Raw genomic sequence first — 26,779 nt, 5'->3', positions numbered from 1 at the left:
ATGTGTCTGTGTGCTCAGGTGCTTTAGCCATGTCTGATTCTTTGTGACCCCATGAACCACAGCCCACCAGGCTCCTCTGTCCATGGGATTTTCCAAGTAAGAATACTGGAATGGGTTTCCATGCCCTCCTCCAGGAGATCATCCTGACCCAGGGATTAAACCCAAGTCTTCTGCATCTCCTGTATTGCAGGCAGATTCTTGACCACTTGAGCCATCAGGGAAGCCCAGAGCAGTTGTTAACTAGTTTGAATATCAGAAAGCATGGTCAGAAAAAGAGGTACTCTCTAGGAAACTTGTCCAAACATATCAGAAATTCCTTTCCCTATCCACTTGCTAATGCTTAAAATTAGACAAAACCTTTTCTGCAATTTATTCATTTATTCCTTCATCACTGCTATTGTCCGAATGTTTATGTTCCGCCAACATTCATGTTTGAATGTCCTAACCCTCAAGTTGATGGTTTTAGAGGATGGGAGGTGGTTGGGTCATGAAGGCAGAGTCCTCATGAGTAGGATTTAGTGCTCTTATAAAAGAAGGCCTTTCCACCATGTGAGGACACGATGAGAAGGTGCTATCCATGAACGAGAAAGCAGGTCTCCATCAAACAGAATCTGCTGGCACTTTGATCTTGAACTTTCCAGCCTCTAGAACTGTAAAAAAGAGTAAATTTTTATTGTTTATAGGTTACCCAGTCTATGGTATTCTGTTATAGTAGCCTGAACAAACTAAGATCATGCAATATTTGAGACATTCCTATTATATGCGACTAAGCACACAGCACAATACGTGCCATGCACCTGATTAGGCTCTGAACAAACAGCAGAATATAAGGAAAAGAGCGAGAGAGAATAGAAAAAGAGAGGGGGAGAAAGGCAGACAGAGAGACAGGGAAAGGAAGAGAGACTGGAACTTAGCACCTGTGGTCAGACATGCAAGCACCTGAGGGATGCTCAAGACTGATTCATTCAGCAAAAGTCACCAGCCCCCCAAATGCAGCAGGCTGTGTTCCAGGTGCAAGGAAACTACAGGGAATGAGACCAGGACCCTCCATGCCTGAAGCTGCCTTTCTCATGGAGAGAGAAACACGATAGACATGAACCACTTGCAAACACAGTTATCATAGAGAGTGAAGGAAGAACACGGAGGGGACCTGAAGTTCAGGGTGTCCAGGGATGGCTGTTTTATTATGATAAAGATGATCTTGTATCCCCTTCAATATTTCAGCTATTATTTAGTAATTATTAACTGGTAGTATCTATAATGTGACCGTATCATTCCAGGGCAATGTGTCACGGTAGTTTATAATGTAGCCTTGTAAAACCTCAGACTTCCCAGTTACTCAATTCACGATGCAAAGGTTTCAACAATAAATCGTAAGATGCATGAGGAATTGGTGAGTGTCTGCATTTCCGATGCCTCTGAATCATCGTTTTGAACCATAGTTGCTATTAATTATGTCAATTGCACGGAAGGCTGAAAGTACAGAAAAGACTAAGCTGAAAGGATGTTTGACCCTGGATACTCTTTGTAAGTAGTCTTTTCTCCTTACGAAATTATTTATGTCATTTGGTTTTCTTATCACGTCATTTTTTTAATGTAGGACAAAAAGTGTCTGTCTAATGGAAAAGGTCCTATTACTTTGGTTCTACTTAATCAAGATGTTGCTGTAATTCAGATATAAGCAATCTTCTTGTTCCAAAATTTGAGGCAAACCTCCTGCACTTTTCTTACGAAAGCTGGTCAGGACTATTGCTCAAAATCTGGCAAGACACAGAACAAGACGTAGAACAAGCTCTTTAACTGTTGAAAATCCTGGAGCCAGCTCCAGAAACGCTGGGCGGAGAACCGCATTGTCATCTTTGAGTTTCAGTATTGAGAACTCTCACTTCAGTGTTTCTTAATTTTAACTTTCATAATACTGGCACTACCAAAGGTGCCAAATTCAGCTGATAATCTTAGTGTTGTTTTTTTTTTCTTTTGCTTCTCTCTGGTTGTCATGCCCTGGCTTGAGTGGAGAGCTTAAGGAGGAGCGGCAGCTTGGTGCTCCTTAAGTATCTACGTTTCCAAGGCAGATTTTCTGTTCAAAAGGCATTTGCCGTCATGTCTGTGGGAAGCCTGATGGGTAGAGCATAGATGAACTCATTAACTGTCTGAGACTGGACTGGTTTCTTCCCTTTTATAAACGTTCTTTGGCTACAGGTGGTGGCTCAGAGGTTAAAGCGTCTGCCTCCAATGCGGGAGACCCAGGTTCGATCCCTGGGTCGGGAAGATCCCCTGGAGAAAGAAATGGTAACCCACTCCAGTATTCTTGCCTGGAGAATCCCATGGACGGAGAAGCCTGGGAGGCTACAGTCCACGGGGTCGCAAAGAGTCGGACACGACTGAGCGACGAAACGGAAAAATGGAAAGAATACTACTAGACAAGGCAAAGCCTATGAAAACTAATTTTAAACCGACAGACTTCCTACATTCTAAAAATACCTGAGATTTTGGCTATCTGTTGGAAATGGAGATTTCCTTACAAGACCATCAGACTTGAGATGGATACTCTCTTTCCTGACAGCTACCTACTTTGTGCCACTAGGAAAATGTACTCATTCACTCAAATGGATACACTATTCTATTTTTGCATGGTGCAGAGACATGATCTATAACCCAAATGGGAGTGCTTTTATTACCTATCTATTTCCTTTTATAAATATTGGAACATTCATTAAATAGTTTTTGAATGCCAGATCTATGCCAGCACTAATTCTAGACCAGAAGTTCCCAAACATTTTGGTCTCAGGATCCTCTTACATTCAAAAAGTTTTGAGGACCCTGCAAAAGCTTTTGTTTATGTGAGTTATATCTATAAGCATTTACCAATTTCTAAATTAAGATGACAATTAAAAATTGATTGAAGTTTAAAAGTCCATTATATATTAACAAAAATAATGATAAATTTTAATAAAAGAGCTCTATTAAAAAAATAACTAGTGAGAAAAAAGACATTGTTTCACCTTTTTGTTAATTTATTTAGCATCTGTTTGCATCTGACAGTCTACCTTCACTCTGCATGCAGTCTGTTGGGATATGTGTTTTGGTTAAAGTATATTTTAAAAATCTGTTTCTCATATACTTATGTAATTAGAAAGGGAAACTGATATGATAACCTTTTTGGATAACTGTGGATAATCTTCTTTGATGCTAAACTAAAACTCAATTAGTAGTAAGTTCTTAAAAGTTAGCAGATTTTGAAACCATATCAATTGATTTTTCATACTCTATTTCATTATAATTCATTAAATTTTCATTCAAATTCATCAAAATTCATTAAATGAATTCATTCATTAAAATTCATTCTATTTCATTAAAATTCATTCTATCTTGCACTTAGAATGGATCCTTTAACATAATTTTGTAACTTCATGCATTGTTCACCATGAAAATGACAGTTCCCTGAGTTATTCAGGTAGGCTAAAAGTTGACACACTGCATTTTATGATATACTCTATTTTTAAAAAAATCACACATTTGTTAATATCACCAATTTCATCAGAAAAAGTATTGGGAAACTATCAAAATGAGGATGGCAGATGCAAAATTTCCAACATTCTAATTTTCACTTGAAGTTTTCAATTATATCACAGGGCAATTACACTATCAATTGTTTTCCTTGAAGTGACATTTTAATTCATTTTTGGGAAGATGTCTGTCGGATCCCCAGATATAAATAACCATTGTTTGACTATCAGTCTTTCTTTCAAGTAACAACGATGTTCCATGAAAAATGCACCTAGTACAGCTCATGCCAAAAATTTAAGTGAAAGCGAAAGTCACTCAGTCGTGTCTGACTCTTGTTACCCCATGGACTGTAGCCCGTCAGACTTCTCCGTCCATAAGATTCTCCAGGCAAGAATACTGGAGTGGGGAGCCATTCCCTTCTGCAGGGGATCTTCCCAAACCAGGGATTGAATCCAGGTCTCCTGCATTACAGGCAGATTCTTTACCATCTGAGCTTATACCAAACAATCACATAAATGCTTTTCTTCAACAAAAACATTCTTTGTCAAGCAAAGGGAATACTTTATGGTTGCTTTCTTTCCACCACATAGAATGTTAAAAGGATGTGTACTCAAGGGTCACAATTTTAAAACAATAATTTTTCTTGCTTCATCACGGACATTCTTTAATGAACCTGGCTTCTCCCACCCCCCGCCCCTACAAGGACATTACAGTGAGGAGCACATGACTATTCATGGAGTTTGATGGCACTGCTTGACTTGTGCTGTGGAGCCAACAGCTTTACCCACCAGTGCCTTCATATAATTACTGCAAAATATCAACATGATGAAAAAGACATTTAGTGTCTAAGATATGGATCTGACAGAAGCAGAAGATATTAAGAAGACATGGCAAGAATACACAGAAGAACTACACACAAAAAAACTTAATGATCCAGATAACCATGATGGTGCGAGTGATCACCTAGAACCAGACATGCTGGAGTGCAAAGTCAAGTGGGCCTTAGAAAGCATCACTACCAACAAAGCTAGTAAAGATGATGGAATTCCAGTTGAGCTATTTCAAATCCTAAAAGATGATGTTTGAAAGCGCTGCACTCAATATGCCAGCAAAATTGGAAAACTCAGCAGTGGCCACAGGACTGGAAAAGGTCAGTTTTCATTCCAATCCCAAAGAAAGGCAATGCCAAAGAATGCTCAAACTACTACACAATTGCACTTATCTTACATGCTAGCAAAGAAATGCTCAAAATTCTACAAGCGAGGCTTCAACAGTACATAAACTGAGAACTTCCAGATGTTCAAGCTGGATTTAGAAAAGGCAGAGGAACCAGAGATCAAACTGTCAACATCCGTTAGATCATAAAAGAAGCAACAGAGTTCCAGAAAAACATCTACTCCTGCTTAACTGATTATCCCAAAGCCTTTGACTGTGTGGATCACAACAAACTGTGGAAAATTCTTCAAGAGATGGGAATACCAGACCACCTGACCTGCCTCCTGAGAAATCTGTACGCAGGTCAAGAAGCAATAGTTAGAACCATACTTGGAACAATGGACTGGTTCCAAATCAGAAAAGGAGTACATCAAGGCTGTATATTGTCACCCTGCTTATTTATGCAGAACACATCATGTGAAGTGCCAGGCTGGATGAAGCACAAGCTAGAATCAAGATTGCAGGGAGAAATATCAATAACCTCAGATATGCAGATGACACCACCCTTATGGCAGAAAGCGAAGAGGAACTAAAGAGCCTCTTGATGAAAGCGAAAGTGGGGAATGAGAAAGCTGGCTTAAAACTCAACATTCAAAAAACTAGGATCATGTCATCTGGTTCCATCACTTCATGGCATATTTCCCACCTATTGATGGGGAAACAATGAAACAGTGAGAGACTTTATTTTGGGGGGCTTCAAAATCATTGCAGATGGTGACTGCAGCCATGAAATTAAAAGAGGCTTGACCCTTGGAAGAAAAGTTATGACCAGCGTAGACACCATATTAAAAAGCAGATCTTTGCTGACAAAGGTAGATCTAGTCAAAGTTATGGTTTTTCCAGTAGTCATGTATGGATATGAGAGTTGGACCATAAAAAAGCTGAGTGCTGAAGAACTGATGCTTTTTAAACTGTGGTGTTGGAGAAGACCCTTGAGAGTCCTGTGGACTGCAAGGAGATCAAAACAGTCAGTCCTAAAGGAAATCAGTCTTGAATATTCATCGGAAAGACTGATGCTGAAGCTGGAGCTCCAATACTTTGGCCACCTGATGTGAAGAACTGACCCATTGGAAAAGACCCTGATGCTGGGAAAGATTGAAGATGGGAGAAGAAGGGGACGACAGAGGATGAGATGGTTGGATGGCATCACTGACTCATCACCGGCCATGAGCTTGAGCAAGCTCTGGGAGTTGGTGATGGATAGAGAAGCCTGGTATGCTGCAGTTCATGGGGTTGAAAAGAGTTTGACATGACTGAGGGACTGAACTGAACTGATTATTATGAAAATAGTGTCATCTGTGGTCCATGGACCATGCTTTGAGAACTACTGTTCAAAGCACTGAGGATATTTATAAAGTGCCTGATATCATGGGGATTATATTTTTCTGGAGGCCAAGCCTTGAGCGAGAAGATAATACACGAGTAAATTCATAAGCTAACTGTCAGAGAATTAAGTGCTACATCTTTTAATTTCATGGCTGCAATCAACATCCGCAGTGATTTTGGAGCCCAAAAAAATAAAGTCTGACACAGTTTCCACTGTTTCCCCATCTATTTCCCATGAAGTGATGGGACCAGATGCCATGATCTTCATTTTCTGAATGTTGAGCTTCAAGCCAACTTTTTCACTCTCCTCTTTTACTTTCATCAAGAGGCTTTTTAGTTCCCCCTCACTTTTTGCCATAAGGGTGGTGTCATCTGCGTATCTGAGGTTATAGATATTTCTCCCAGCAATCTTGATTCCAGCTTGTGCTTCTTCAAGCCATGAAATTAAAAGATGCTTACTCCTTGGAAGGAAAGTTATGACCAACCTAGATAGCATATTAAAAGCAGAGACATTACTTTGCCAACAAAGGTCCGTCTAGTCAAGGCTATGGTTTTTTCCAATGGTCATGTATGGATGTCAGAGTTGGACTGTGAAGAAAGCTGAGCCCAGAAGAATCGATGCTTTTGAACTGTGGTGTTGGAGAAGACTCTTGAGAGTCCCTTGGACTGCAAGGAGATCCAACCAGTCCATTCTAAAGGAGATCAATCCTGGGTGTTCATTGGAAGGACTGATGCTAAAGCTGAAACTTCAATACTTTGGCCACCTCATGCGATGAGTTGACTCACTGGAAAAGACTCTGATGCTGAGAGGGATTGGGGGCAGGAGGAGAAGGGGACGACAGAGAATGAGATGGCTGGATGGCATCACCGACTCGATGGACATGAGTTTGAGTGAACTCCGGGAGTTGGTGATAGACAGGGAGGCCTGGTGTGCTATAATTCATGGGGTCGCAAAGAGTCGGACACGACTGAGTAACTGAACTGAACTGATGAATGTATACTCGTTTTCCAGGTGGCCCTAGTGGTAAAGAACCTGCCTGCCAATGCAGGAGAGATAAGAGGTGTGCATTCTATTCCTGGGTTGGAAAGATCCCCTGGAGGAGGACATGGCAACCTACTGTAGTATTCTTGCCTGGAAAATCCTATGGACAGAGGAACCTGGCCAGCTATAGTCCATAGGGTCACAAAGAGTCAGATACGACTGAGCGACTTAGCATGCACATATGTATGACCATACAGCAGAATTGTGTGCTAGAGAAGAGAGACTATAACAAGAAGGTGACCTTACACTGGATGGTCAGGGGAGGTATCTTTGAGGTGATGACCCTGTAGCGGAGCTCTGATAGATAAGAAAGGGCCAGTCTTGTAATGATCTAGGGGAAGACATTTCCAGACAGAGGGAAGTGGTAGTACAAAACTCTGATAGAACTGATTTTGGTGTATTCAGGAAGGCAGAGGAGGCCATTGTGACTGAAACTAGTATATGAGGTGCCTAGTGGCAGGTGATGTGGATATAGAGGTCCACCGCGAAGTGGCATATTGGTGTGCTGACTGGAGCATGGAATTTGCATTCAAGTTCTGGTTCTGTTATTTGCTAGTGGGGTGACATTGGTCAAGTTAGAGTCATTAGGTTGGTTTCCTGGGAACCAGACTCTGAAGTGGAGATTTGCATGCAAAATGTTAACTGAAGAGGCCCCAGGGATCCACACTTAAGAGAAAGGAAGAACCACGGAAAAGGCTGCAGAAGTTCAGGAACTGTGATGAAAGTGTTAAAGTCAATTGAGAAACTGTGAAACTGGGATAGCTTTTCAGAGATACCCTGAATCGAGGCAAGGGGCTGAAACTTTGTGCCAGTTTTTTGACAAGTCAGTTGATGTGGACTATCCCCAGAGGGAGGTCTGACTTTGTGCAAGACAACTCCCCTCCCTGGGGACGGACTCAGAGGTGACCCATCAAAAGCCTATAGTTTTGGCAGGAGGAAGGGGAAGTCTTGGTGCTAAGGGGAATCTGGGTAGCACAATACAACATCCACTACACTTACCCTCTCAGAGTTTTCGTGTCCTTATCTATAAACTGGAGACAAAAACCGGAGTAATGGAGTGACTCAAATAGGATAATGTATAAGGAATTATATAAATCACATTTACTGACAATGTGATTATGCAAATGGGGATTGTTCATATTGCAAGGAGTTTAATATGACTTTAGTGTTTCTGCCATGAATCCTTTATGATATTTGAACGTAATCGTAGTATTTTTATTATACAGTAATTTATCTTAATAGCTGGACTTTTGAAGACAACACTATTTTAACAAGCTAGCAGGTGAGCTGCACTGCATTCGTTCCTGAATGTCAAAACATAAATCATCTCTAGTTTTCTTCCATAAACATCCTTACATATAGCCTTTTCTAGGTGACTATAAATCATATTTATCACCTCTTGTTTTTCTCCTCTAGAGACTGCTGTCACAAATTACTGGATCATATTCTCATGTTAAGGGCTTCCCTGAAAGTTCAGTTAGTAAAGAACCCGCCTGCAATACAGGAGATCCCGGTTTGATTCCTGCCTCAGGAAAATCTGCTGGAGAAGGGATAGGCTACCCATTCCAGTGTTCTTGGGCTTCTCTGGTGGCTCAGGTGGTAAAGGATCCACCTGCAATGCAGGAGACTAGGCTTTGATCCCTGGTTTGGGAAGATCCCCTGGAGAATGGAAAGGCTACCCACTCCAGTATTCTGACCTGGAGAATTCCATGGACTGTATAGTCCATGGGGTTGCAATGAGTCGGACAGGACTGAGTGACTTTCGCTTTGCTTTCACTTCATTCTCATGTTAGCAGATAGGAGATTTTCCTGGTTCTTACCAATAATTATTCTTTTCAGTCATTATTGTCTTGCTAATAAATTTAGGAAAACTAGGCTAGGGATTTCTTGGAAGGAAAGAAAAGATTCCATGATAAATAAATTTAAGCAGTTTATTTACTGCAAATCATCTTGGGGACTTTAATAAGCTAATATATTGTGATCTCTAAGTATGGAATATAGCATGAAGCATAAGACACTGAATAGTGCAAGAATGCATAGATTTTTCTTTCTGCTAATAACTAAAATTCTGAAAAGCTGACTTTCAGTCATTTTTATTAAAATTGAATAAAATGATTATAGGGCTTCAATGTATCTCAAAGTTCACCCTGTCATCTAGTTCGTCCACATACCTACCCACCCTAATGTTATAGACATTCAAACAAAGGCAAATCCAAGGGTTAGTACAGTGAGGTAATTCTATTTCCAGGAAACAATTTCTGGAGAAACATACTAGACTGAGCATGATCCAGCATTCAGCCCATCATGCTGTCAGGCACATCATCACCTCTTGGTCCAGGCAAATCACACTGGCAAGTGATTCCTGATCTGTATGGAGGGACAACAATTTCTCTATCAGTATATTATTTGGCTCCTCTCAATACATCAAGCAGAAGTTTAAATTTTGTTTCAAGATGTGAACTATAAAAATAAATTTCATTGCAATCAAGGCCTAATCAATTCTAGTTTCTTAAGAAAATACTTGGCTGTTGGCAAGCCAGGACCTGGTCACAAGGTTCAGATAAGGTGTGGACAGGGCCTGGAATGAAGACCTTCTGATTAAATAATGGGTGAGAGGAAGAATGGGCTTCCCCAGTCAGTTCAGTTCAACTCAGTAATGAACTGCAGCACGCCAGGCTTCCCTATCCATCACCAACTCCTGGAGCTTGCTCAAACTCATGGCCGGTGATGAGTCGGTGATGCCATCCAACCATCTCATCCTCTGTCATCCCCTTCTCCTCCTGCCTTCAATCCTTCCCAGCATCAGGGTCTTTTCCAATGGGTCAGTTCTTCACATCAGATGGCCAAAGTATTGGAGTTTCAGCTTCAGCATCAGTCTTTCCAATGAATATTCAGGACTAATTTCCTTTAGGATGGACTGGTTGGACCTCCTTGCAGGCCAAGGGACTCTCAAGGGTCTTCTCCAACACCACAGTTCAAATGCATCAATTCTTCAATGATCAGCTTTCTTTATAGTCCAACTCTCACATCCATACATGACTACTGGAAAAACCACAGCTTTGACTAGATGGACTTTGTTGGCAAAGTAATGTCTCTGCTTTTCAATATGCTGTCTAGGTTGGTCATAGCTTTTCTTCCAAGGAGCAAGCGTCTTTTAATTTCATGGCTGCAGTCACCATCTGAGGTGATTTTGGAGCCCAAGAAAATAGTCTCTCACAGTTTCCATTGCTTCCCCATCTATTTGCCATGAAGTGAGGAGCCAGATGCCATGATCTTAGTTTTCTGAATGTTGAGTTTTAAGCCAACTTTTTCACTTTCCTCTTTCACTTTCATCAAGAGGTTCTTTAGTTCCTCTTCACTTCCTACCATAAAGGTGGTGTCATCCGCATATCTGAGGTTATTGATATTTCTCCCTGCAATCTTGATTCCAGCTTGTGCTTCATCCAGCCTGGCATTTCACAAGATGTGCTCTGCATATAAGTTAAATAAGCAGGGTGACAATATACAGCCTTGATGTACTTCTTTTCTTATTTGGAACCAGTCCATTGTTCCAAGCCCGGTTCTAACTATTGCTTCTTGACCTGCATACAGATTTCTCAGGAGGCAGGCAAGGTGGTCTGGTATTACCATCTCTTGAAGAATTTTCCACAGTCTGTTGTGACCTACACAAAGACTTTGGCGTAATCAATAAAGCAGAAGTAGATATCCCCAGTGGCTCAGTGGTAAAGAAGCTGCCTGCAATGCAAGGTGCTGAGGAGATGCGGGTTTAATTCCTGGGTTGGGAAAATCCCCTGGAGAAGGACATGGCAATGCACTCCAGCGTTCTTGCATGGGAGATTTCGTGTAGCCTGGTGGGCTACAGTTCAGGGGATTGTGAAGAGTTGGACACAACTAAAACAACTAGAAGGCACGAAAGAAAGAAGTGGAATTTGAAGGGAAAGTGGAGCAAACGTGGAAGAAAAGCAGGTGTCTTTGGATTTCAGGCTGTAGGAAAGTCAAGTTTAGATGCCTGTGTTAATTCTTGTTCCTGTTGTCTGCTCCTACAATAGTGGACTTAATTCTCTTAGATCATTTAATGCAGATTTTAAAATTTATCAATAGTAAGTATGCACTGTGGTTGATTCACATATAAGGAGATGGGATAAAACATATAATAAGACTTTTTTTGGTTCTATGATCCTAAGATGTGCTGTCCATTTCCAAAGAGGCCTTGGTTGGGCAGAATACCAGACCAGGAGCCAGAGACCTGAGTTGAAGTCTTGGTTTTATCATGGATTGACTGACAGTCTCTTGGGCAAGTCACTTCATTTCTCAGGACCTTGGGTTTCCTCCTCAATCTCAGGTAGAGGCTGAACTGGATGAAGTAACTCCTAGCTCCAGCACTCCAAGTGTCTTTTTGACTCCTACACATTTCTGATATTCTTAAACATTGACCCACTCCCCTGTTTATTATAGGATCAAGCAGGATCACCTGCTGTTCAAGGCCCTCTAGCTTCTGACTCCATTCTTCCTCATCAGCCTGATCTTTTAAGCTAGCCTCTTCCTCTAATGTCGCTCGGTCATGTCTCTTTGTGACCCCATGGACTGTAGCTCGCCAGGCTCCTCTGTCCATGCAATTCTCCAGGAAAGAGTACTGGAGTGGGTAGCCATTCCCCTCTCCAGGGGATCTTCCCAACCCATGGATCAAACCTGGGTCTGTTGCATCGCAGGCAGATTCCTTACCATCTGAGCCAGCAGGGAAGTTTTCCTGCTATCTATTCAGACTCAGTTCACATGTAAGACCAGCCCAAAGTACCACTTCCATTCTGAGTTGTCCTTGACTACGTTTTCTGGGAAAGATCCCTAATCCTCTACTGCTGATGACCATTGCCTTGTCTTTGGCCCTCCTTGCTTACTGAAGAGTACTCTTAGTTCTTCTTTCCCATAGAAACGTTTATCTTCACAAGTCTACTAATATATTGGCAAGATACAATGGAAATTGTTTTTAACTCAGGACCTAGTAACGAAGAGAACATAGTGGAAGTTTATTAACTAAAGCTTTTTGACTGATTGAGGATTTTTAAGATTTCTTATTGGTTTTAGCCACAGTGATGGATTAATTCACAAATTCTAACTTGGGTTGATGGGATGGTGACAAGCAACTCAGCTCATGTGGGCCTTTTTAGATCCTTATTAATTATACTACCATTTCCTTATCATATCTAAGTTCTATGCATTCTCACAGTATTTACCAGTGCTTCATAAACACAATTTCATCTACTCCTTACAATCACTTTCTACAGTGAGAACTATTTGGTGGTCAGGAAGTCTTGTCAAAGAGATGTTTAAGTCACTTGTCTTTGGTCACACAGCAAAGTTGAAATTTGAAGACTTTCTGAGTTCAGGGTCAACATTCTTTCCTGGAGTGGCCTGGAAGAACATACAATTTTGTTGTTGTTCAGTTGCTCAGTTGTGTTTGACTCCTTGTGACCCCATGGACTGCAGAATGCCAGGCTTCCCTGTCCTTCACCATCTCCTGGAACTTGCTCAAACTCATGTCCATTGAGTCAGTGATGCCATCCAACCATCTCATCCTCTTTCGTCCCCTTCTCCTCCTGCCTTCAATCTTTCAGTCCTTCCAGTGAATATTCAGGGTTGATTTCCTTTAGGATGACTGGTTTGATCTCCTTGCAGTCCAAGGGACTCTCAACAGTCTTCTCCAATACCACAGCTCGAAAGCATCAGTTCTTCAGCACACAGCCTTCTTTACGGTCCAACTCTCACATCCATACATGATTACTGGAAAAACCATAGCTTTGACTATATGGGCCTGGGTCAGCAAAGTAATATCTCTGCTATTTAATATGCGGTCTAGGTTTGTCATAGCTTTTCTTCCAAGGAGCAAATGTCTTTTAATTTCATGGCTGCAGTTGCTGGCCGCAGTGATTTTGGAGCCCAAGATAATAAAGTCTGTCTACTTCAGCATTCTTGCCTTGAGAACCCCATGAACAATATGAACACACAATAATAAGGCATTATAAAGTGCATGTCATACCTAAAATGCTACAGAAAATCTACTTACAGTGTTCTCATTTGCAGGATTTCTTTTTAGTATCTGACGAGGCTGGGCTAAAGGAGCACTCCTCATCTCATGGTAACACTGTGGACAGAGAATGATTTACAATATGGAAAAGTATGGCTCTCTACTTTGGAAAGACTAAGAGAAATTATGCAGTAAACGCTGACAACTTCAGTCTGTAGGAATTGGTGTGGAAGAGACTAAGGATTATAGAAATGGTTGGACTATATGTGAAAGCTACTGATTTGAGGAGACTTTGTATTTTGCAGGAGAAGCAGTACAGGGATGCCCTGCAGTAAGTGATCATTGGTGACTGTCAAAGGAACACTGACAACTGTCAGTGTGACTTTGGGCAAGTCACTTAACATCTCTAAGCCTTATTTTTCTCCATCTGTGAAAGGGATACAGCAAAATCTGCTTCACATGTTTGTTGAAAGGATTAAATGGTATAATTCATTTACTGGGCACATATTTGCTGAGTGCTTATTATAGAGCCTTAGATATTGGGACATGACTGAAGTGTCTTAACAGCAGCAGCAACAGCAGCAGATATTCAGAATTCAGTAGGGAACACATTAGACAAAAATCTTTGCTTCCAGAGATTGTCCAGCAGAGACAAACAATAAATAAATAAGTGAGGGCTTCCCTGGTGGCTCAGTGGTAAAAGAATCCACCTGCCAATGCAGAAGACACAGGTTCGATCCCTGATTCTGGAAGATCCCGCAAGCAGTGGAGCAAATAAGACCATGAGCCACAACTACTGAGTCTTTGCCCTAGAGGCCGGGAGCCATAACTGCTGAGCCCACATGTCGCAACTACTGAAATCTCACCTGCCCTAGAGTCTGGGCTCCACAAGAAAAGTAACCACCACATCAAGAAGCCCACGCACCACAACCAGAGAGTGGCCCCTACTTGGTGCAACCAGAGAAAAGTACATGCAGCAACGAAGACCTAGCACAGCCTAAATAAACACATCAAAATTAAAAACAAATACAGCAGGTGGATTCTTTACCCGTTGAGCCACCAGGGAAGCCCTAAAATAAATAAGTAAACCATATACTACGCTAGACTTTGATAAACGTTAGGGTGAAACAGTAGATAAGGAAGTGAAGGAGAGGGTGCTGGAAGGTTAGGAGGGGTCAGAGAAGGTCTTTTTAAGAAGATCACATTGGAGCAAACCTAAAGAGTATAAGGGAGCAAGCTACGTGGATAAGCAGATAAAAAGTGAGAGGGGGTGGTCCTGAGGCAGAAATGTCTTCACGGAAGAGTGAGGAGGCCAGTGTGGCTAAGCAGAGTGGATAAAGTAAAGAGCAGTGGGTGACGTTACAATCAGGTCTTACAGGTAATCATGAGGACTCTGGCTTATAATTTACTGAGTGAGGTGTGATGCCTTTGGGAGGCTCTGAGTAGAGCAGTGATGTGATCTGACCTAGGTCTGAACAGCATGACTCTGGCTGCCGGGTGGGGAACTGACTGAGGGAACAAGAGAGAAAGCAGGGAGGCCACTGAAGGTTGTGGTAAAAATTCCAGCAGAGACGGGAAAGAGCCTCAGTGCGGTCACTCTGAAAAAGAACACAATTCTCCCACAGTGTTCTGTGTGGACACCTGCTAAATACCCTTTAGGTTTCTTGTGCATCAAGGTAGACTGAGAAGCTGTGGAGACAGACTTCCCTTGCTGTTTGGTTGGGGCCAGACATGGAACACCAGATGCCAACCCCCCACAGGCCAACTACAGAACATTCTCTGAGCCAGCTAGCCACTGTTAAGATACGCTGGGAACTTCAGCCAGAAATAAACACTTCGCTTCAGTCGTGTCTGGCTTTTTGCGACCCTATAACTGTAGCTCGCCAGGCTTCTCTATTCATGGGATTCTCCAGGCAAGAATGCTGGAGTGGGTTGCCATGTCCTACTCCAAAATATCTTCCCGACCCAGGGATTGAACCCACGTCTCTTATGTCTCCTCCATTGGCAGGCGGGTTCTTTACCACTAGGGCCTCCTGTGTGCCACCCAGTGGCACCATTCAAAGCAGGGAAGATTCCCTGCATCCCCTGAGGGATGCCAACTCAAGCCTTTCTCTTGTGGGGGAGGTAGGCATGCCTTCTCTTTGTTTCAGCAATCAAGCAGATCACATTACAGATCAAGTCAGATTTCAGTTTCCCTGGGGATCAGGTTGGCACTGGCATCATTGATGTGGTAATACCCTGGGAAGTCCTAGCCTGGTCTCAGTTGGGAGCATAGCTACCAGACCACAAAAGAAAACAACATTCACAAGACAGTTTCCACTGTCATGAAATTCTCATTACATAGACTTGGCTCCTCTGCTATTGAGAGGCAGGTGGAAAGGTCTTTTTAATTAAATTATTATTTTAAAATGTTTCAGATTACCTTAAACAAGCATGGGCAGATGACTGGCTTCCTCCCACACTGCCTAGCCATCTGGTCTGACCAAGCCATTCCATGCTTTCAGCTGGACATACATTCCATGAGGTCTTCATCATGGCAGCTACGTAGTTGGCTTTGCCAACCCCGACTGAAAAGCCAGGCACGCTCGCCCCATGTTCCCATGCTAAAGCACTTCATTTCAGGATTTGGTGAGCAATGCAGCCTGCCCCAGGTTATCCCAGACCTAGCAACCCATAACCACGCAAAAACACAGAGGTTCCCCTAGAGGCCTTCTGCAACAGTTCTGTGGCCAAGTGCATTTTTTGGCACCTGGAAGCACAGCCTTCTACTGGAAAAGTTTGCTTGCTACCCACTCTCTAAAAGCTAAGAAATAGGGCCAAGGTTGCAGAGAGGCTGTACCCATTGAAAAGCAGCCATCTCAACTGTCTCCCAAAGGGGTGAATGTCCAGGAACAGAAGTTCATGTGGCACAGCACTGGTCTGTCTTTCCTTGGGTAGCCATCAGTCTCCTTTGAAATGGTTCCCATGTTGCCTGGACTTCTGTAGCCTGTGTAAGATGGGATGAAGAATGCAGTGCCATTTCTAGAACAGAAATCTTAAGGGAAGGGACCTGGAATTGCTTTTGTGTCCATGAATGTGGTTGGAGAAGTCCGAAGAGATGGCATTACTGTGTTACTCATCCAGAGGAAGCAAAATATTAGTAGCTATAGTGACAGCAGCGGCAGGACCAGGAGGATCAATCTAGATGATATTTATTTCTTCTCCCCATGGAACTGTGCCACGACTAGAGACCATAAATAAGCTCATTTAAAATTCTAGTTTCTGGAATTCACCAGCCTTCAGAAGTATGACTGTAACAGGCAAAATTAAGCATACGCCCCTCCTGATGTTGTTCTCTGCTCCTAGACTCCCATGAAGTATGCCTCATCTTTACTTCTACATGAACCTCTCTTCTGTGCAGATTATGTAACTAAGATTTTCAGTTTTTCCAGATCGAAGCCCTTAGCAGAAGATTTGATATTTTCCCAGGACAGCTGTTAACATATTAACTTCACAAATGCAGTTACCCTACTGAACAAACTCAAGAACAGACATGTCTATATGTCCAAACCCAATTCCCATACAGAGTCTACCATCTTAGAATAAAAATATATTGTGGGACTTCCTATTAGTCCAGTGGCTAGGACTCCGTGCTCCCAATGCAGGCGGCCTGGTCTGGATTCGATCCCTGGTCAAGGAACTAGATTCCATGTGCCTCAACTAGGAGTTTCCAAGCTGCAGCTAAGATCAAAGATCCTAAGTGTCACAACAAAGACCCAGCACAGCCAAATAAATAAATATCTTAAACAAATAGACTGTGCTTTGATGTCAGACAGACCTGCATTTGGATCTCAGCCTCTCTAACTACTAGATGGGTTGCTTTGATGGCTTTATGACCTTTTAGAAACTCCTCCTCTGCATCTCAGAGACAGTTATGCCTGCCATTATGAGTTGATTACATTAAAAATACTCGGCATACGTCAAGTGTTTTGTTCAATGAGTAGATAAATACACAATGCAGTTCGTTCCCTGGGTCAGGAAGATTCCTGGAGATGGAAATGGCAACCCACTCCAGTATTCTTGCCTGCAAAGTCCCATGGACAGAGGAGCCTGGTGGGCTACAGTCCATGACATCACAAAGAGTTGGACAACTGAGCATGCAAGCAACAACTAAACTGTACTATGGCATCCAGAAGTGAATGGTCTTTAAGAAATTCGTTAATAATGCCACAAAAGTAAAAATGTGCATATGGAGCAATATTTAAATATGTCAGAAGTAATTAGCAGAGTATTACATAGCCACATTAAATGACAAAAGTCTTTAGAAGATTAATAATGAAGAAACATGGATTCAATAATAGAAACTAGTACCCAAAGTAAGATGATTGAATTAATAACCTAGAAGCAAGAACCACATCCCAGTCAATGATTTGGAGGAAGACACAGAATGCATGCTTATCATATCTGTAGATGGCTAGAGGTTAAGACGGAGAATGAATATTTTAGGTAACAGAATCAAAATCAACACGCATGTTGACAGTTAAATTGACAGGCCAAGAGGAAATATAGTAAAGATCAATGCAAGTGTCTGTACTTGTTTCCAAAAGAATGAACAAGGTCCATCCATGTTGTTGCAAATGGCAGGATAGCCTTCTTTCTCATGGCTGAATAATATTCCATTATTAACACATATACCACATACTCTTTATCCATTTATCTGCCTATGGATACTTAGGTTGTTTCCATATCCTGGCTGTTGTGAATAGTGCTAGAAAGGACATGGGGATGCGGATATCTCTTCAAGATTGTAATCTCATTTACTTTGGATTTATAATCAAAAGTGGCATTGCTGGATCAAATGGCCATTCTGTTTTTAACTTTTGGAGGAAACTCCATAGTGGTCTTTGCAGTGGCTGTATCAATGTACATTTTCACCAGCAGTGCACAAGGGTTTACTTTCTTTACATCTTCACCAACACTTGTTATCTTTTGTCTTTTTGATGACAGTTTTTTTGTTTGATGAGTTCCACTTGTTTCTTCTTTTGTTGCTTGGCCTTTTGGTGTCATAGAAAAAATCTTCTCCCTATACCTTATTCTAGGAGTATTGAAGTTTCAGGTCTTACGTTAAATCCTTGACTTCTTTCCATGTAATTTTTGTGAATGCCTAATTTTTTTAATGTCCGACTCTTTGTGACCCCCTGGACTGCAGCCCACCAAGCTCCTTTGTCCACAGAATTCTCCAGGCAAGCATACTGGAGTGGGTTGCCATTTCCTTCTCCACTCATTCATATAAGAGGGGTCCAATTTCATTCTTCTGCATAAGAATATCCAGTTTTCCTAACACCTTTCTTTTGAGAGACTATGCTTTACCCATTGAGTATTCTCTACTCCCTTGTCAAATATTAGTTGACTGTACATGCCAGGATTTATTTCTGGGCTCTCAATTACGTTCCATTGGTCTAGGAGCCTATTTTTATGCCAGTACTATAACATTTTGATTACTGTAGCTTTGTAGAACAATTTGAAATCAGGAAGTGATTCCTCCAACTTTGTTCTTTCTCAGAATTGATTTGGCTGTTCATGGTCTCTCGTGGTTCTATACAGGTTTCAGAATTGTTTTTCTATTTCTGTGAAAAATGCCATTGGAATTTTGATGGGAATTATGTTAAATCTATGGATGGCTCTAGTTAGTATGGGAATTTTAACAATATTAATTCTTCCAATTAATGAATACAAGAAATCTTTCCATTGATTTGGGTCTTCTTAGTATCATTTGGCATTATACTAAGTGATATAAGTAAGAAAGGGGAAAACAGTGTACAGCATCACTGTATGATATCACTTACATGGAATCTAAAAAAGCCAAACTCATAGAAACAAAGAGAAAAATGGTGCTTTTCCAGGGGCTTGGGCATGAGGGGATATGGGAAGATGTTGATCAAAGTGTATAGACTTTCATTTATAAAGTTATAAGAGGAGTTCAGTTCTGGGAACCTACTGTACAACATGATGAGCATCGTTAACAGTACTGAACTATATACTTGAAAGTTGCTAACGGTGACCCATGATAGGTATGTGAGCTGATGGATTGGCTAATGTTATGCTGGTAATCATTTTGCAATACAATGTCATATCAACGTGTCCATCTTAAACTTACAGAATATTATGCATCAGTTTTGTCTCAACAGAGCTGGGGAGCAGGAAGAACATTCTCTACTGGTAAAAAAAAAAAAAAAAAAAAGAATGAACAAGATGGGAAAGGATATTATAATGCTGGTGTGGATAAAAAAGGCTTATGGATCTTAAGGACCAGTGAGCTCTTTAGAACACATACAGTAGTTCAACTGCCCAGAAAGCTAATGAAAACACAGATTGTATTAGGAAAATCAGAACAGATATAATGAGAGAATTTTATATGAAACTAGTACTCTTGCCTTGGAGAAGGCGATGGCACCCCACTCCAGTACTCTTGCCTGGAAAATCCCATGGACGGAGGAGCCTGATGCGCTGCAGTCCATGGGGTCATGAAGAGTCGGCCACAACTGAGCGACTTCACTTTCACTTTTCACTTTCATGCACTGGAGAAGGAAATGGCAGCCCACTCCAGTGTTCTTGCCTGGAGAATATCAGGGACAGCGGGGCCTGGTGGGCTGCCGTCTGTGGGGTCGCACACAGTTGGACACGACTGAAGCAACTTAGCAACTTAGCAGCAGCAGCAGTACTCTTGCCTAGAAAATCCCATGAATGGAGGAGCCTTGTAGGCTGCAGTCCATGGGGTTGCTATGAGTCGGACACGACTGAGCGACTTCACTTTCACTTTTCACTTTCACACACTGGAGAAGGAAATGGCAACCCACTCCAGTGTTCTTGCCTGGAGAATCCCAGGGACGGGGGAGCCTGGTGGGCTGCCGTCTGTGGGGTCACACAGAGTTGGACACGACTGAAGTGACTTAGCAGCAGCAGCAGCAGTGGCAAGTTGACTCACTGGAAAAGACTCTGATGCTGGGAAGGATTGGGGGCGGGAGGAGAAGGGGACGACCGAGAATGAGATGGCTGGATGGTATCACCGACTCGGTGGACATGAGTTTGAGTGAACTCTGGGAGTTGGTGATGGACAGGGAGGCCTGGCGTGCTGTGATTCATGGGGTCGCAAAGAGTTGGACACGACTGAGCGACTGAACTGAACTGAACTGAGTGTCTCCAAACCTAAGTGGGCATATAGACAAATCAGAGGCAAAAAAACAGGATGGTAAATTAATTTTGCATCATATTATATGATTGAAAGTACTGGTAATGTTTGTTCTAATGAAGGCTGTCATTCTTTTCAAATACCATACATAGAGAGGGAACATGTAAGGTGTTTCCCAAAATGGGATAGTCATACCACTACCAAAACATTAATAATACATTAATAATAATGTTATTTAGTAATACACTAATGTAAATAATTCATATCATTAATAGCATACTGATAATGCAGTTAATATCAAACCTACGATTTCATGGATATTATTGCTCAGTTTTGAGATTAAAATAGGTGTTTCAGTTACAATGAGTTGAAAGAGAAAACATTAACCTTATAATAGTGTTAAGCGTGAGGTGGGGCTTCCCAGGTGGTGCTGGTGGTAAAGAATCCGTCTGCCGAAGCAAGAGAAGCATGTTCCATCCCTACGTCGGGAAGATCCCCTGGAGTAGGAAATGGCAACATGCTCCAGGTTCTTGCCTGGAAAACTCATGAACAGAGGAGCCTGGCAGGCTACAGTCCATGGGGCCGCAAAGAGTCGGACATGACTGAGCGACTGAGCACACAGCACCATGTGTGGTGTGAGTATTATAGAAGTAACACAGAAACACGAACCATGTGGAAGCAGATCGGATTTCTGGGTGACCCCAAGGGAAGAAGTGAAAACAAATGGGTGGAAGCTGCCTGAAGCAGATTTTAGCTCAACATATAGTACTTTCCACTCAGTTCATTCCAATGGGTTACCACAAACGTGAACCAGCTCTCCAACCCACAGGCTAGAGAGCACTTGGTGGGATGGAGCAGGGAGATGAAACAGTCAAGCATACAACTGAACTAGATGACTTTCAAGCCCCCTCTGAGCCTGTCATTGTGTGACTGAGTTCTCTATCAAGCTCACTCAGCGCAGAGACTCCTGGCCTTTTGGTGTTAAGGAAATCTGTTGTTTGTTTCACTTTATTTGGAAAATGTTGGGAGGAAATCAAGACTGCATTATCAGAGATGCTCTGGGTTTCTATTAGACGGGCTGTAATGACTGCCTTCAGGGCATTAATTTCAGCTAATAGCCACGGTACCCATATCCAGCTGTGACAAATTAGGGGGAAGTCATCACCTCATCCATCCCCACTTAGTTTAGTCTGGAAAAGAAGACCGTGTTCCCCAATAATAAAAACAGGATCTGGGGAAAGAATGAAACTCCCCCTTAAAGGAGAAGAAAAATGTGTGTTCTCAGGCCACTGACTTTTTTTACTATCTGTGCATACAGGTTTGAAGCCTTGGGCAAGTTACTTTGTATCTCTGAACTTCATCTTTTTTCTCACCCTTAAAATGAGAATATAATACAAATACCATGGATGCTAGGAGGATACGTCATGTCATTTATCACAGACTCAGTTCAGTTCAGTTCAGTCGCTCAGTCGTGTCCAACTCTCTGCGACCCCATGAATCACAGCATGCCAGGCCTCCCTGTCCATCACCAATTCCTGGAGTTCACTCAAACTCATGTATCACAGATTAGGAGTTCATTAATTCATATATATTCTCATCAACCCCTTTTTTCTAATCATTATTATTATTTATATAACAAATGGAATTTTAGTAATAATGCTTCTAATTAATTTGGCCACTCATTAATTTGTTCAGCAGACATTTCTGAAGGTCATGAAACCAGGCACAGTGCCAAGTAAGCACAGTGATATTCTCCATTACAGAAACTAACAATCAAGTTTGACAGCAGTCCTGTTGGTAAGTTGTTAAATTGTAATAATGCTCTACATTTAGCCCCTGCCCTGTGTGTCACATATACATTCCCATAACATCATCTCATTTAAATTGTCTCCCAAATCCTGGGATATAGAAGCTCCAGGAAGGCAGAAACCATGTCTGTCTTGTTGATTACCACATTCCCCATCCCTAGCACAGAGTCTGGGGACATAATGGGGACTCTGTAGTTGAAAAACATAAAGGAAGGAATTGGTGAATCAATGAAATAAGCTGAAAAGAGAGTAGTAGCATCATTTTACAGGCAAAGAAATAGTGTCACTGGCTTTGGTATTTACTGCTGCTGCTGCTGCTAAGTCACTTCAGTCGTGTCCGACTCTGTGTGACCCACAGACGGCAGCCCACCAGGCTCCCCCGTCCCTGGGGTTCTCCAGGCAAGAACACTGGAGTGGGTTGCCATTTCCTTCTCCATTGGTATTTACTAGCCACTGAGTAAAGGAGTAATTTTGACAAGTAAACCACTTCTGGGGGAAATGGCATCTAACCCTTCCATTTTCTTGGATACTAACTAAAATAAGAACCAAGTAATGAAAACTAAATGCAATCCGTAATAGCAGTGGTGGTAATAACAACAGAAGCTAACGTCTACAGAATGCTTACCATGAGCCAGGCTTTGCTCTAGGAACTTCATGCGATCGTGGTGACAACCCTCTTGCATGGTTTGGGTAATGTCTTTGTGGCTTATTGTATCTTCATCTTGTTTCAGTGGAGTCTATATTGTCCCCTCTTTACATCTTCTTTCAGTGGCAGAAATTACGAGCTGCTCAAAAGTAGGCTCTTCGTCTTATTCAGGTCTGCTTTCCCAGCATCATGTTGTACCTATGAGCAGGTGTTCAATATACTTTTGATGCATAAATGAAAGAATGGTCTAATTGAAGGTCAGAAATGGAAATGCTCAATGGAGCTTAGAGTCATGAGAAAATCTGAAGAAGGGGCCACTTGAACAAAGCCTCAATTAAACTTTGGTCAACAGTGAGTGTGAGTGATGTATTAGGAGAACTGTAAGAAGACTACATGTCCTGCCTAAAAACTGGGATGAGATGTGGGGTGGGGCAGAGCTGGATGACCTCTTAGCCTCATATGAGATCTTCCAGTCCTTGGTGCCATGAACCAGATACTCTGTTTTAGTCATCACCCTGTTCTTTTGCCCTTTTGTGCTTTGGTCAGCTCTCCTGGTTTACTACTGAGTTCTATCTTTGCAAGCAAAGTGGAGTAATCAAACCCTATGAGACAGATCTTCTTTCATCATATGAGAGCCTAAGGTAAGAACTCTGTGTTTTGCCCACTAACATTGGCCAATATATGCTCCAGAAGCAGTTGTCCCAGGGGATGTCATGGATTTGTGAGAAAACAAAACAGAAAAGGTTTCAGCAGTCAAATATGTGTGGGAACTGGAATTTCATCATTGCATAACTTCCCAGAGCCTTTACTACAGAAGCCTTCATTAACACTGCTTCTGCGAAGGGGGCTTGGGGAGCATGGCATACAGAGAGTTCCTAATTTTTTAACCATGGGCCCTAGGAGGGGTATGTGAATGGAATATGACATAGGATTGGTACTTTACAGAACTTTATATTCTACAAGAAGTACCATGTTAGACCTTCTCATTAGGAAAATATTTGTCTAACTTTTACAGTCATTGGATACTTATTAATTCATGGACCTTCTGCAAATACGGGAATCTTTCCCCATACCTTCTCCATTCTTCTTCCAGGGGTTTTGTCACAAATGCTCTTTGATCCCCATGTCTGCCCATTTTGCACACTAGAGGGTAGCGTTGAGCCTGTTTAGAATTTCCCACACTGGGGACTAAGAAAAAGTATGATGAAATTAGCCCTTTTTTTCACATAAATCAGGGGGACTAAGCACCCAGCAGCTGTTGCTCTTACTGTGAAAGCCATTGTGATGGGCAGGATTTTGTTCAAAATCCCTAAATTCAAAAGTTCTCGAAAACCCCAGGCCAACAATTCTCCTTAGAAGTTTCTCTGTCTGGACTTGCGTGCCTGGAAGGATCAAGTCTTCAGCCGGGTTCTCTAGAGGTTTGCGAGTGAGGGCAAAATCATGAAAGAGTATACAAAATGAACTAAATAAATAAAAAGATTGCCTTCTTGTAGCCTATCTGCAGTTTTACAAAGGTTGGAGTGGACTTGAAGCATGCAACAGAATTTAGTCACAGAGATGCTTCTTAGCCTTTGTTTAGTTTCTGCATTAATTCTATGTCTCTCCCTAGTTAGCCCCAATTATGGCCTTCTCATCTCCTACTCAGTCGTCAAGATTCACTTCCAACTCTGTATCTCCTTAAAAATTAAAACCAGGGGAGTTTCCATATCTAAATTCTTATGCTTAGCCCTGAACTCTTATGCTTAGCCCTGGATTATTAACATCTTAGTGTGACCTTTTAAAAGTTTCTGCTTATGTTCATCTATTCTATCAACTATACTGTAGGGCCTATATGCCCCTGTAAGGACTCAGAAGCTTGACTGAAAGAAACAGTCATCTCAGAGTTCCTACCATGTAGCAGGCCCTGACTTAGGTTTTTTCATGCTTTGACTCAATTAAACTGGATTTCGACTGGCTATAATATCTGTGCCCTTTTCACAAAGTTGTAGATCATCCAAGAAGGACATCTGAAACTACAGGATACATAGAGTGAACTTACCTCTAGGTTTGCCTATGATAGTCCTGGTTTGCATCTGTCATCGGGGCATAATCATTAACAATGCCTCCTTTCACTCTCAAAGGCACCCCCAGCTTGGTCCAGAAGTTCTAAGGACTCAAGACATTTTGGGTTTGGATTCTGGTTCTTCCACTCACTAACCGTGTGACTTCAAGCAAGTTACTTAACTTCTCTGGGCTTCACTTCCCTCCATGTAGAAATCAGGGGTGAAAATGCCTTCCGAATAGGGTTATGATGAAGATTAATGCTGTTGTTGTTCAGTCCCTCAGTTGTGTTTGACCCTTTGCAACCCCAAGGACTGCAGCACACCAGGCTTCCCTGTCCTTCACTATCTCCCGGGGCTTGTTCTAACTCATGCCCGTTGGGTTGGTGATGCCATCCACCCATCTCATCCTCTGTCATCCCCTTCTCCTGCCTTCAATCTTTCCCAACATCAGGGTCTTTTCCAATGAGTCAGCTCTTTGCATCAGGTAGCCAAAGTATTGGAGCTTTAGCATCAGTCCTTCCAATGAATATTCAGGGTTGAGATCCTTTAGGATGGACTGGTTTGATCTTCTTGTTGTCCAAAGGACTCTCAAGAGTCTTCTCTAGTACCACAGTCCAAAAGCATCAATCCTTCAGTGCTCAGCCTTCTTCATGGTTCAACTCTCACATCTGTACATGATTACTGGAAAAACCATAGCTTTGACTATATGTGTTTAGATGAATGGCTGGCACATAGTAAACATTCAAAAATGACAGTCATGATTGTCAAAATGTATTCAATCACGTGAGCAACCCTCAAAGTGACTGCTGTGTGAAGTGACTCAGAAATGAGAGAGAAGCTAAGGAAGAAGTGAGTACTGATTTAAGAAGAAAAACATCATATGTAGTGTGAATAGTGTGTTATAGCAGTGACTCTTAAGGTGTTAATCCTGGGCCAGTGGCACCATCATCCTTCAAGTGCAAATTCTCAGAGCTTCTGAATCAGAAATTTGGGGCGTGGGACCTGGCAATGTGTATTTTAACAAGTCCACCAGATGATTTTGATGTGTGCTAACTTTTGAGAACCTTGGTTTTCCTGGAAAGGTAAGGGAACAGCAGAGAAGCTTCAGCGAGCAACAGAAAGATTAAGCCAGAAAATTTTATATACAGAAAAATTTACATAAAAGTCCAGATTTCCAGCATCCCTCTCAAATTCAGAATATTTGGTGCCTCTGGGTGATCTCCCCTCCAGAGCACTTAAAACAATTTTTTAAAAATATATTTATTTATTTATTTTTGGCTGTGCTGGGTCTCTAGTTGCAACAAGCAGGGGCTGCTCTCCAGTTGTGGTGCTTGAGCTTCTCATTGGGGTGGCTTCTTGCTGTGAAGCACAGGCTCTAGGGCGTGGGAGCTTCAGTAGGTGGGGCTTGAGAGCTCAGTAGTTGTGGCCTGAGGGTTTAGTTGCTAAGTGGCAGGTGGGATCTTCCCAGACCAGGGATCAAACCCGTATCCCTAGCAGGCAGAATCGTTACCACTGGACCACCAGGGAAGTTCCCAGCCACAACTGACTACTATGGAGAAGCAGCTGCCCCTTTAACCAGAGCATGGGGCCTGCAGCTTCCCCTGACTTCCATTGAGCCAGCTGTACTTCCGCGTATGTTACCTGTCCCTGTTCCCACTCATGACTTAAGACACAACCCCTGCTTTTAGATGAGAAAGTGATGGGTTGGAGAGTTTCCATGATTTGTGTAAATGTGTGACCCAGGCTCAGGACAGGACATGTGTTGGGGGCGGGTGGTCTCCAACCCTTTGAACAGGGTCTTAAAAGAGAAAGAATTTGAGACCCCCGAAGGTGATCTTGCTCTTGCTGAGGTTCGTAAACTGTCCTGTATATCAGAATCCACTGGGTCAAAGATTTTCAATGTAGCTTTCCACAGTCACCTCCTCCCCAGTCTGGTTTAGTAGGGTTGGGTGGACCCAGCTCAGGAATCTATCTGTAACATAACCTTCCTTTCTTCCTCCTCC

General features: G+C 42.2%; 1 long non-coding RNA gene across 2 annotated transcripts; it reads right to left on the bottom strand.

The window, feature by feature from the left end:
- Nucleotides 1-381: 381 nt before the first annotated feature.
- On the bottom strand, nucleotides 382-23,091 carry LOC129536343 (uncharacterized). Of its 2 annotated transcripts, XR_008681801.2 has the most exons (4): nucleotides 22,714-23,091; nucleotides 13,152-13,229; nucleotides 9,363-9,457; nucleotides 382-650 (listed from the first exon to the last, which is right to left on the bottom strand). It is a non-coding gene; the product is annotated as an uncharacterized LOC129536343 (long non-coding RNA). The 2 variants fall into 2 exon arrangements; XR_008681802.2 differs by lacking the exon at nucleotides 9,363-9,457.
- Between the last annotated feature and the right edge of the window lie 3,688 nt (nucleotides 23,092-26,779).

The sequence above is a fragment of the Moschus berezovskii genome, chromosome 6 (genome assembly GCF_049115385.1).
Source record: "Moschus berezovskii isolate FMDL1 chromosome 6, NW_MosBer_1.0, whole genome shotgun sequence".
Taxonomy (NCBI): Eukaryota; Metazoa; Chordata; class Mammalia; order Artiodactyla; family Moschidae; genus Moschus; species Moschus berezovskii.
Note: the sequence above shows the minus strand (reverse complement) of the source record. Positions and strands in the feature narration are given on the sequence as shown.